This window comes from Trichechus manatus, unplaced genomic scaffold, assembly GCF_000243295.1.
Source record: "Trichechus manatus latirostris isolate Lorelei unplaced genomic scaffold, TriManLat1.0 scaffold00087, whole genome shotgun sequence".
Taxonomy (NCBI): Eukaryota; Metazoa; Chordata; class Mammalia; order Sirenia; family Trichechidae; genus Trichechus; species Trichechus manatus.
This window is the reverse complement of record NW_004444023.1, coordinates 9,766,277-9,775,647: the sequence shown is the minus strand read 5'-3', so window position 1 is coordinate 9,775,647 and position 9,371 is coordinate 9,766,277.

The window sequence follows — 9,371 nt, the reverse complement described above, 5'->3', positions numbered from 1 at the left end:
ATTTGGCACTTCCTCAGAAAGCTAGAAATAGAAGTACAATACGATCCAGCTATCCCACTCCTTGGAATATATCCTAGAGAAATGAGAGCTGCCAAGAGAATAGATATATGCACTCCCATGTTCATTGCAACACTGTTCACAAAGCAAAAGGATGGAAACAACCTAGGTGTCCATCAACAGACGAGTGGATAAACAAATTATGGTATATCCACACAATGGAATACTACGCAATGATAAAGAACAGCGATGAAGCCGTGAAACATATTATCACATGGAGGAATCTGGAGGTCATTATGCTGAGTGAATTTAATCAGTCACTGAAGGACAAATATTGTGTAAAACCACTATTGTAAGAACTCAAGAAAAGGTTTAAACACAGAAGAAAAGCTTTGCTGGTTATGAGGGAGGGTGAGTGTTATTTAAAACGAGATAGTAGATAAGAATTATCTTAGGTGAAGCGAAGGACAGCACACACTACAGGGGAAGTCAGCACAACTAGACTAAACCAAAGCTACGAAGTTTCCTGAATACAATTAAACAGTTTGAGGGACAGTGTAGCAGGCGTAGAGGTCTGGGGACCATATTTTCAGGGGACATTTAGGTCAATTGGCATAACAAAGCTTATTAAGAAAATGTTCTGCATCCTACTTTGGTGAGTGGCATATGGGGTCTTAAAAGCTTACAAGCAGCCATCTAAGATGCATCAATTAGTCCCAACCACCTGGAGTAAATGAGAATGAATACCAAAGATACAGGGAAAGTATTAGCCCAACTGACAGAAAGAGCCACATAAACCAGAGACATCATCAGCCTGAGACCAGAAGAACTAGATGGTGCTCGGCTACCACCAATGACCACCCTGACAGGGAACACAACAGAGTCCCTGAAGGAGCAGGAGAAAGGTGGGGTGAAGAACTCAAATTCTAGTAAGAAGACCAGACTTAATCTTCTGACTGAGACTAGAGGAACCCCGGAAATCATGGCCCCTGGATTCTCTCTCAGCCCAGAACTAAAACAATTTCTAAGGCCAACTTTTCAGACGATTGGACTGGACTGTGGGACATAAAGCGATACTCGTGAGGAGTGTGCCTCTTAGCTCAAGTAGATACAAGAGACTAAACGGGCAGCTTCTGTCCAGAGGTGAGATGGGAAGACAGAGAGGGTTAGGACTGGTTGAATGGACATGGGGAATCAGGTGGAAAGGAGGAGTGTGCTGTCACAGTATGGGGAGAGCAATTAGGGTCACATAAAAATGTATGTATAAATTTTTGTATGGGAAACTAACTTGAAATGTAAACTTCATTTAAACTACAACAATAAAAAAAAGGAATAGAAGGGAAATTCCTCAACATAATAAAGGGCATTTATACAAAACCAACAGCCAATATCATTCTAAATGGGAAGAGTCTGAAAGCATTCCCCTTGAGAACGAGAACCAGACAAGGATGCCCCTTATCACCATTCTTATTCAACATTGTGCTGGAGGTCTTAGCCAGAGCAATAAGGCAAGAAAAAGAAATAAAGGACATCCAAATTAGGAAGGAAGAAGTAAAAGTATCCCTATTCTCAGATGATATGATCATATACACAGAAAACCCCAAAGAATACACAAGAAAACTACTGGAACTAATAGAAGGTTTCAGCAAAGTATCAGGATACAAAATAAATATACAAAAATCAGTTGGATTCCACTGCACCAACAAAGAGAACTTTGAAAAAGAAATCACCAAATCAATATCATTTACAATAGCCTCCAAGAAGAGAAAGTACTTAGGAGTAATCAGAGTTGTAAAAGACCTATACAAAGAAAACTGCAAAATGCTACTGTAAGAAAACAAAAGAGACCTACATAAGTGGAAAAACATACCATGTTCATGGATAGACTCAACATTGTGAAAATGTCGATTATACCCAAAGCGATCTACAGATACGATGCCATCCCAATGCAAGTTCCAATAGCATTTTTTAACGAGATGGAGAAACAAATCACCAACTTCATATGGAAAGGGAAGATGCCCCAGAAAAGTAAAGCATTACTCAAGAAGAAGAACAAAGTGGGAGTCCTCACCCTACCTCATTTTAGAAACTATAATACCACCACGGTAGTCTAAACAGCCTGGTAGTGGTACAACAACAGACAAATAGACCAATGGAACAGAACTGAGAACCCAGATGTAAATCCACCCGCCTATGAGCAGCTGATATTTGACAAAGGCCCAAAGTCCCTTAAATGGGGAAAAGACAGTCTCTTTAACAAATGGTGCTGGCATAACTGTATATCCATCTGCAAAAAAATGAAACAGGACCCATACTTCCTACCATACACAAAAACTAACTCAAAATAGAACAAAAACATAAATATAAAATCTAAAATGATAAAGATTATTGAAGAAAAAATAGGGACAATGTTAGGAGCCCTAATACACGGCATAAATAATATACAAACCATAACTAACAATACATAAACACCAGAAGAAAAACTAGATAACTGGGAGCTCCTGAAAATCAAACACTTATGCTCATCAAAAGACTTCACCAAATGAGTAAAAAGACAATCTACAGATTAGGGAAAAAATTTTCGCTAAGACATATCTGATAAGGCTCTAATCTCTAAAATCTACAAAATACTGCAACACATCAACAACAAAAAGACAAATAATCCAATTTAAAAATGGAAAAAGGATATGAACAGACACTTTACCAAAGAAGACATTCAGGTGGCTAACAGTTACATGAGGAAATCCTCACGATCATTAGCCATTAGACAAATGAAAATCAAAACTACAATGAGATACCATCTCAACCCAACAAGGCTGGCACTAATGCAAAAATCACAAAATAACAATTGTTGGAGAGGCTGTGGAGAGATTGGAACTCTTATGCACTGCTGGTGGGATTGTAAAATGATACAACCACTTTGGGAAAAGATTTGGCACTTCCTTAAGAAGCTAGAAATAGAAATACCATACGATCCAGCAATCCCGCTCCTGGGAATATACCCAAGAGAAATAAGAGTTGGCACATGAATAGACATATACACACCCATGTTCACTGTAGCACTATTCACAATAGCAAAAGATGGAAACAACCTACATGCCCATCAAAAGATGAATGGGTAAACAAATTATGGTACAGACACACAATAGAATACTATACAACTATAAAGAACAATGATGAATCCCTGAAACATTTCATAACATGGATGAATCTGGAGGGCATTATGCTGAGTGAAATTAGTCAGTCACAAAAGGAAAAATATTGTATGAGACCACTATTGTAAGAATTCAAGGAACGTTTAAACACAGAAAAAAGCATTCTTTGATGGTGTCTTAGTTATCTAGTGCTGCTCCAACAGAACTATCACAAGTGGATGGCTTTAACAAAGAGAAATTTATTCCCTCACAGTCTAGGAGGCTAGAAGTCCAAATTCAGGGTGCCAGCTCTAGGGGTAGGCTTTCCCTCTCTGTCAGCTTTAAAGGAAGGCCTTGTCATCAATCTTCCCCTAGTCGAGAAGCTTCGCAGTGCAGAGACCCTGAGTCCAAAGGACACATAAGCTCCCTGTGCTTCTTTCTTGGTGGTATGAGGTCCCCATGTCTCTCTGCTCACTTCTCTCTTTTATATCTCAAAAGACATTGGCTGAAGACACAATCTAATCTTGTAGATTGAGACCCGCCTCATTCACATAACTGCCACTAATCCCATCTCATTAACATCATAGAGATAGGATTTACAACACATAGGAAAATCACATCAGATGACAAAATGTTGGACAATCACACAATATTGGGAATCATAGCCTAGCCAAATTGATACACATATTTTTCACGTAAAAACACCAGACTTAATGGTCTGACAGAGCCTAGAGGAACCCCCAAAACTATAGCCCCAGGATGCACTTTTACCCAGAACTGAAACCATTCCTGAAGCCCATTCTTCCGACAAAGATTAAAAGGACTACAAAACAAAAAATAATACAGGTGAGGAATGTGCTTCTTAGTTCAATCAGGTATACAAAACCAAATGGCAGCTCCTGTCCAAAAGCAGGATGAGAAGGCAGGAAGGGACAGAAACTGGTCAAATGGACACAGGGAACCTGGAGTGGAAAGGGAGAGTATGCTGTCACATTGTGGGGATTGCAACTAATGTCACAAAACAACATGTGTATAAATTTTTGTATGAGAAATTACTTCGAGCTGTAGACTTTCACCTAAAGCACAATAAAAAAGGGGAAAAAAAGATCATCTCAATAGATGCTTTGATAGATCAATAGAACTCAATAACAAGCTTTTGATAAAATACACCACCAGTTCCTAACGAAAATTAAAACTTACCAAAAATAAAAGAGAATTTCCTGTAATTTATGAAAGTATATTTTACAATCTACAACCAACATCATTTTCAAAGGTGAAAACTTGAAGTCTTTCCAGCTGTGATTGAGAATGAGACAAGAATGTTCACTGTGACCATTCTATTCATCATGGCACTGGAGGTACCAACCAATTAAATGAAGCAAAAAAAAAAAAAAAAAAAAAAAGCTAAGCAGTGAAATGGATGGGATAAAACTTTATTATAGATTACACAATTGTGTGCTTAGAAAATCCAAAATAATATAAAGATTTATTATTCAAACTTAAGAAAGGAACTTTCCAATGTCACTGCGTATATGGTCCATATAAAAATATATTGCACTTCAGACTTCCATTTCTGGACCAAGATGAAATAGATACTTGACTTTAGCCCAGTGAGACTGATTTTTCCATCTGACTGCCAGAACTGTAAGATAATGAAGTTGTGTCATTTTATAGCACTAAGAATGTGGTAATTTGTCACAACAGCAAGAGAAAACTAATACAGGCACTTAAGCTCTTTTCTGTTTTATTTTGCATATACTATTTATATGCTATTAGAATAGTATTTTTTTCATCCTTTTACATTTAGGAAACCCTGGTGGCAAAGTGATTACGAACTACGGCTGCTAACCAAAAGGTCAGCAGTTCGAATCCACCAGGTGCTCCTTCGAAACCCTAGGGGCAGTTCTACTCTGTCCTGCAGGGTCGTCGCTATGAGTCAGAATTGACTGGACGGTAACGGGTTTGGTTTTACTTTTAACCTATTAACATCATTATATTTAATTTCTTGCAGACTGCATATAGTTGAGACATGTTTTCTATTTTGTTTTGTTTTGTTTTTAATCTTATTATCTCTGTTGTTAATTGTTGTGTTTAGACCATTTATTTATAATGTAATTGCTGATATGGTTGTGCTTAGGTTTGCTGTTTTATCATTTGTTTTGTTTGGTTTTTAGTTGTTCCTATATTTTTTGTTCTGTTTTTCATTTCCTGTCTTCTTTTGAAAATTTTTTTAGTATTCCATTTTAATATACCAGTTGATGTTTTCACTATAACTATTTGTATAGTACCCAAGTAGCTATTCTCGGTATTATAATTTACATACTTAACTTTACAAAGGTCCCTAGGTGGAGCAAACTGTTTACACTCAACTGCTAACCTAAATGTTGCTGGGTTGAACCCACCCTGCAGTAGCACAGAAGAAATGCCTGGAGATCTGCTTCCGTTAAGATTACCCTCAGGAAAACCTTACGTAGTAGTTCTACTCTGTAATACATGAGGGTGCCATGAGTCAGAATGGATTCTACAGCAACTGGTTGCTTTTTGTTTGTTTTTAACTTTACAAGTCTACTTAGAGTTAATATTTTACCTCTTCAAGTGAAATGTAGAAACCATGCAACCATACAGGTCCTTTTACCCTGGCCTGTTTATGTTATACTTATTATAGGTATTAAATCTACACACGTTGAAAACCCCGCTAGATACTGTTACAATTTTTGTTTTCAACAGTCATACAAATTTTAAAGAACTTAAAGAGAAAAAAAATTCCATTATATGTAGCTAGTTATTCACCATTTGTTTTTGAATTTCACAGTTTTCCTCTGGAATTATTGCTCTTCTGCCTGAAGTATTTCCCTTAGCATTTCTTTTAAAGCAGGTCTGCTGGTAACAAATTCTCTTAGTTTTCCTTCTTCTGAGGATGACGTTATTTTGCTGTCATTCCTACCAAATATTTTTGCTGGATATAGAACTCTGGGTTGATCCTTCTTGTCTGTTAAAACTTTAAAATTATTGTTTTCCTGTCTTCTGACCATCATGGTTTCTGATGAGAAATCTGTAATAATTCAAATCTTTGGTCCTATATATGTAATGTGGAATTTTTCTCTGACTGCTTTCAATATTTTGTTGGAGTAAAAATACATAACATAAAATATACCATTGTAACCATTTTGAAGTGTACTATTCAGTGGTATTTAGTGCATTCCCAGTGTTGTGCAATTATCACCTCTATCTACATCCAAAATATTTTGGTGACTCCAAAGGATATCCCAAACCATTTAGCAGTCACTGTCTAGTCTCCCCTCCCTCCAGCCTCTGGAAACCACTAAGCTGCTTTCTGTCTCTGTAGAATTGTCTATTTTGAATATTTCATATAAATGAAATCACACAGTATGCAATCATTTGTGTCTGGCTTCCTTCACTTGGCATAATACATTCAAGCTTCATCTAGGCTGTAGTATCAGTAGTAGTTCATTCCTTTTTATGGCTGAATAATATTCCATGGTATGGATAAACCACATTTTGTTTATCTATTCATTAGCTGATGGACATTTGGGTTGTTAGGCTATTGTGAATAGTGCTGCTATAAACATTCTTGTACACACTGCTGCTTGAACCACCCGTTTTTAATTCTTTGGAGTACATACCTAGGAATGAAAATGCTGGGTCATATGGTAATTCTATGTTTAACTTTTTGAGGAACCACCAAACTGTTCCACAAAGGCTACACCATTTTACATTCCCACCAGCACTAGTTTGATTTTGATTACGACATGTTTGGACATGGCTTTTTTTTAAAGCATATTCTATATTGCATTTGCTGAGTATCTTGAATGAGTAAATTCATGCCTTTCAACAAATCTGTAAAATGTTCAGCTCTTTTTTTCTTCAAATTTTTTTTCTTCATTGATCTCTTCCTCCCCTTACTGGGATGCCAATGATCTAAATTGTTCCACAGGTCCCCAAGACTCTGTTTAATTGTTTAAATCTTTTTTCTTTCTGTGTTCACATTGTATAATTTGTTTCATCTGTCTTCAAGTCATCGACTCTTTCCTTTGTCATCTTCATTCTGCCATTAAGTATCCAGTGATTTTTTTTATTTCGGTTATTGCATTTTTATTTGCAATTCTAAAATTCCCATTTCTTTTTTTTTTATCCTTAACAGTCAGATCTGTATTTAAAAGTCTGATCTGCTAACTTAGTATTTTCCACCAACTTGGGAAGGAGAAATTATTTGTTTCTTTTTAATACTTTAGTTTTCTACGCTGAGAACTTCCATCTTTCCATACATTTCAAGAATGTTTGCCTTTACTTCATGGTGCTGATTACAAAATCTGCTTTACAGTCTCAGTCACCTCAAAGTTGATTGCCTTTTCCTTTGATTGTTGTTGAGTTTTTTCTTGGTTCTTTGTATGTCGAGTAATTTTGACTGTATTCTGTACAGTTTGAACATTATAAGACATTTGGTGTTAAAATCTTCCGGAGAAAGTGGAGTTTTATTTGTTGATTGATTGGTGTCTTTGTTTGTTTTAGCAGGTTATCAACTTGGTTAAATTTTAACTGCAAGTTCCAACTTACCTCCGAGTGATGTAGTCTCAGTATCCTCAATTTTCAAAGCCTATGCTATGCTATTTGTCTTCTTTTATTACTAGGAAACCCTCTGCCAATATATGTGATTACTGCCAGTTCATCATTTACTCATTCATCTCCTCTTAAAACTTATAAAAGATGTATATTGGGACCTAATTACTCTACTCTTCTTGTCTCAAATTGTATGCTTTTTGGTTTCTATGTTTATACTTGTCTTTGATCCATTCTGGGATATTTCCTGAGTTTTGTTTTCCAATTATCTAAATTGTTTATCAGCTATCTTCTGTCTATTATGGAATTAAACTTTTGAGTCTTTTTGTTCAATGACTGAAATTTTATCTACAAAACTTCCCTAGCACCTACTTTTTCTTTAAACATCTCTCCTTCTATCAAGGATGCCACTCCCTCCTTTAACTGTTTGATTTAAAGCATGCTTATTTTTAAGTCTCTTCCCAATTTCCTCTATTATCTCTATTACCTTGTTTGAGAAATCCCACAATCATTGAGCTGATCAGTATATTTTTCATGATATGGTTTGAGCTCATACACTTTGTCATTTTGCCATTGTGGTAATCATTCACACAAGTTATAATCCACAGTCTCCTGGGCTATGAAGCCCCAAATAGGTGACTCTGCTGAAGCTGCTTCTGACTCATGGTTTGTATGTGTTCCAGACTCAATGTTGTACCCAGGGTCCTGGCAATGCATGCATTTTTCAAAACTGTCCCCACACTATACGTGGAATAGACATTGATAACTGCACATACTGAAGTGACTATTTTTCACCCATACACTAGGGAAGGGAGCTGAATTCTGGCCATGATTCTAGGACAGTGAGCAAAGAAATTACAAACCTTATTAATAAATAGGCAGTAGGTTCATAGATTCCACCTTCAAATCAGGAGTCCAGTATCACCTTTGGGGTTTCACCTCCTGTCTCCACACAGACATAGTAAACCAGGTCCTGTGACTCATTCTCTCCTACCATACCACAAGACTACCCAGCACTGGCCCGTTTCCTTCAAAGAATTCACTCTGCTTTTCTGGCCCTTTCATCTCTCTCATTTGTTTTGTCTGTGGGTACATAATTTAAAAATATTTATCCACCATTGCTTGTGTTTAGAGCAGAAGTGGGCAGTGTGGTGTGACTTCAATAAGCCCCTTGATGTGAAGTCTGATACCACAATCATCTCAGCAGCCACATGTCTTCATTTGGCCCATGAGACCACTCCAGACTGCACTCCTTCCATATCTCAAGCCCTGCTGGTTCCTCACAACAACCCCAAGAGGAGAAGTCATTATCACCTTACTATAAGGAGTAAAATGAAACTCAAGAAAGGGAAGTCAGCTGCTCCTGACTGACAGTAAATGTGACAGCCACATCTTCAATTAATCTCTCTGAAGTTGCCCCCAACCAGTGCTCTTAAACAGCTGCTGAAGAAAGAACTCACAGTATAAGATGGACAGTTCTTCCCGGGAAAGAAAGAGGTGCTGATGAGGCAGAAATAAATCAGAGGTTTTGAAGGAGGGTGATAAAAAGAAAGAGGCTGTTACTTACAGAAATAGGGAAGTCAGTAAGGAGAAAGAAAATTTGCAATCTCAGACCAGGAAGAAAAAAAAGTTGTACTATCTTCTGGGACACAATGAACAGTC